The 4128-nt window shown below is 38.5% G+C and overlaps 1 pseudogene; it reads right to left on the bottom strand.

Annotated features, from left to right (window-relative positions):
- Positions 1-555: 555 nt before the first annotated feature.
- Positions 556-1043, bottom strand: LOC113253646 (60S ribosomal protein L21-like; annotated as a pseudogene).
- Positions 1044-4128: the final 3085 nt, after the last annotated feature.

Raw genomic sequence — 4128 nt, 5'->3', positions numbered from 1 at the left:
ATAGAGCACATTTTGTTTACCCATTCATCCACTGATGGACACTTGAGTTGCTTCCGCCTTTTGGCTGTTGTGAATAATGTTGCCTTGGACATGGGTGTGCTGTGCAAATATGTCTTTGAAACCCTGCTTTCATTTCTTTTGGGTATATACCTGGAAACTGAATCACTGGATCATATGGTAATTCTATTTTTAATTTTTTGAGGAACTGCCATATTGTTTTCCACAGCTACTGCACCAGTTTACATTCCTACCAACAAGGTTCCAATTTCTCCACACCCTTGTCAACACTTTTTTTTTTAAATTCAATTGCAGCTATCTTCATTGTTATCTCATGGGTGCAAATGGTATCTTTTGAGTTGCTTTCCCCTTATGATTAGTGATATTGATCTTTCATGTGTTTATTGCCCATTTGTGTATCTTCTTTGGAGAAAGGTCTATTCAAGTCTTTTGCCCATTTTTTAATTGGTTTGTTTTTTTGTTGTTGGATTATAGGAGATCTCTCTCTCTTTTTAAAAAGTCCAGAGGTTATTTACTTATTCACTTATTTAACACCTATTATGCCATGAATTCATAGGAGATGGGCTCCAGTAGCTCAGGCTCTTTTCCATTTGTTCTCACCAAGTGTGCTTCTCTGGGTGGAGCAGACTGGCACTTCAGTTGAACCCAAGTACCTTTCTTTCCTTGACTTCCTTCTTTTTTGGATCATTTTTCTTCACACACTTCAGGAAGCTATCTTGGCTCTTAGAGTGCTTAATATGCTTAACACATACATTAATTCTCTTGGCGAGAATCTTGCCTGTAACTTTTCTGTTTACAACAATGTCAACGGCATGCTGAGTGACATTGTATTCTTTTCCAGTTTTGCTATGATGACATTTGTGGGACATTCCTTCTTGAATGGTGCCTATTCCCTTGATGTCTGCAATATCACTTTTATTGTAGATTCACATGTATGTGGCCAAAGGAACAACTCCATATTTTCTAAAAGGTCTAGGGAATATAGAGTGGGTACATCTCCTCTTTCCCTTTGTGTTGGTCATTTCAGTGAATTACTGTAAGATGGCAGTTCCCACCAAAAGGCTGTAGAAATTCTTCATATATTCTGGATATTAACACATTATCAGATATATGATTTGCAAATATTTCTCCCATTCTGTGGGTTGTCTTTTGTCTTGTTTTCTTTGATGCGCAGAAGTTTTAAATTTTGATGTAGTCCAATTTATCTACTTTTCCTTTGTTGCCTGTGCTATTTGGTGTCTTAGTCAAGAAATCAGTACCAAATTCAGTGTCATGAAGATTTCCCCCTACGTTTTCTTCTACTTTAAAGTTGCTTTTTTCCCCCTAATATTTAGATGCTTAGTTATATCAGTCATTTTTCCCCCTGTTCTTTGTCAATAATTTTTGTATTTTTTTTTTGGTCAATGTTTCATTTCCTGTTTTTTTTTTAAATTTATGACTTCTTTTTATTTTCATATTGTCTTTTAATATAAATCTGTGTTGATTCTTTTTTATTAGGTCATCTTTGAATAAAACAAATTAATTATGGATCTATTTTTTTCATTAGGTTTGGGTGAGGAAGGACCTTATGATACAGGGTTACATGCACCTGAGAGTGGATAAGTTATTTTAGCTCTTAGTTATCCTCAGACCAAAGAACCAATGCATGATTGTTTGCAAATTGAGAGTCTATCTTCTATCTATTATCGGTCACAGTCTTCTTCCTGCAGAGTCTGTGTGTTTCCTCATTGAACTCCTTTCCTGTGTAACACTTGGTGCTAAATTGGTCCTTGAAAACTTCCTCTGACAGCTCACCAATCCTCTCACGTTGCTCCAAATGAGAAATTGTTTTTCTCTCTGGAGGCACCATCTTGTTTCGACAACTGTGCTCTGCCAGTTTTGTCCAAGGTCTGTACCTGCTTATGTCCTTGTGAGCTTCCTCAGTAGATTTGACAGCTCCTTCTCTTTTAGCATGGTTCAGAGTTTCAAAAGTCTATTCTAGTTTGTTGAGGGTGGAATTTGGGTTTCTGTTTCCCCATTCTCTTTGATGTTGTGGTGACTTCTTGGAAAATGAGACAGGAGTCCAGGTGGTTGTAGTTACTTCAATTCTCTGCTTCTTTTTCTTTTTGAGTGGCTTAATGGACACTCACGTTCCTAAAATACAGAATAGAGTGCTTGGAGAGTAAAAACTACATGGAAGTTATGGAACAGAATTGTTATATAGTGGACTTCTGACTCTGTCATTTACTAGCTATGTGATCCTGGACAAGTAATTTAACTCTTCTGTGCCTTTGTTTACTTCATTTGTAAAATGGTAGTAATAGTGATAGTCAGAGTGTTGTAGGGTGCCCATTCTATGAGAGGCACTGTTCTGACATTGTTGCATGTATTAACTCATCTAAGTCTCACCTGTTGTCATCATTCCCACTTTACAGATGAGAAAACTGAAGCAGAGGTTGTTAAATAAACCTGTGCTTGTGCACTACACAATAATCCCTCTGGTGTTCAGTACTTACCTCATGAGGCTGTTGAGAGGATTAAAATGATAATGTACATCAAGTACCAAGAACAGTGCACTTGGAAAGTAAGAAGCTTCTCCTTTTCCTCTCTTCCCCTTATCTTCCTTTTTCTCGTTTTTCTAGTTTTTCCTGTATTCATACCCTTTAGTGATATGGTAGGAGAAAATAATTGTTTGACAGTTTGTTTGACAAAAATGTCCCAAATAGCCCAAGCATTTGAAAACACTTATTTTCTTCTGAAGAAAAGTTTAAAATACTGACCTTTGTATTGGAAATAAATGAGAAAATGATAAGGCAGTTTTATCTTTTAGTCTTTGGGCCAGTTTTCGAAAATATCTCAATGTTTTCAGGAGCTATAGATGAGGTAGAAAGAAGGAACCTATCACTAATGACTTTGGGAAACAGCCACTGAACCTCTCTGAGGCACTGGGACATGATCTCCTGAGGCAGTTGCTAAGTGAAAAGAGGAAGGTGAAGTGGTGTTGGGTGTCCTGGCTAACCTCTACAATGGTGAGAGCTACTTACTTCATCCTGGTTTCTGCTTCTAGGTTTCAAGTATTAGAATAGGTCATAAAGTGGAGAGTTGTGACCAATGTTTATAAGTCATCCTTCCCATTCTTCATGTTTTTCTCCATGTGTTTGCTTCACTCTGCAGATTTTTTTCTTAGAGGAGAAGGGGGCACAGATAAGAAAATGGGCTCATTGGTCTGCTTCTGTACTAACTTTTCTTTTATAAACATGGAGAAAGAGAAGAAAGGGGAAGAAGAGATAGATGATAGATAGATAGATAGATAGATAGATAGATAGATAGATAGAGGAAGGGAGACCAACTAGTGGTTGAACTCTAATTCTGCATTTCCTGCTGGAGAATCTGATTGGTTTGGCTTTGGTCAGGTGTCCACCTGGGTACAATTAAAGGTTGCTACGTTGATGACATACTTGCTGAGGATACAACCCTTCTGAGGAGGACTTGGACAAAGGAGAAAATGATCGGTGGAGAGAATGATTGGTATCTCTTGGCCACTCCTTTGCCACATTAGGTCCCAATCTGGTAACTGGTACCCTGATGTGGCAATGAACTCTGAACTCCAGAGCCTCAGAGCCTGTGGAAACCAGGTTCTATCATCTTGCCTCTAGTTCTCAACCCAGTCCCCAAGCCTACTGGCCTGAATTCCCAGTGTTTAGTCCATTCGCTGCCAGACCCTTAGTTCCTTTTACTTGTCTGATATAGACTGCCTTGACAATTGTTGTCTCTTGTTGGTTCGTGTGCCTTCTTTAAAATAGAGGCTTGCATGGCATGTCGACTTTGTCTTATCTCTGCCAGTTGATTTTTCCCTGAGCACCTTGACCTAGCAGAAGGGCACCCTGTATCAAACTTCAGCCAAAGCTTCTCAAAAACTCTGTTCTGGAAGCAGAGATGGGGCAATAGTCCTCTCTGCCTCTCTCCAATAGTCCTATCCACCTCTCTCCAAATCATGCCAATCTATTTTAAAGAGAGAACTGAACAATCTCAGGGGACATTTCATCCCTAAAAAGTTCTCCAAGGAAAGTTTAAAGATGAGCTGTTGTTTAGAGATCAATGAAAACGAGATGGAATTTAAATATTAAGAAG

The sequence above is a fragment of the Ursus arctos genome, unplaced genomic scaffold, assembly GCF_023065955.2.
Source record: "Ursus arctos isolate Adak ecotype North America unplaced genomic scaffold, UrsArc2.0 scaffold_20, whole genome shotgun sequence".
NCBI classification, from domain to species: Eukaryota; Metazoa; Chordata; class Mammalia; order Carnivora; family Ursidae; genus Ursus; species Ursus arctos.
Note: the sequence above shows the minus strand (reverse complement) of the source record. Positions and strands in the feature narration are given on the sequence as shown.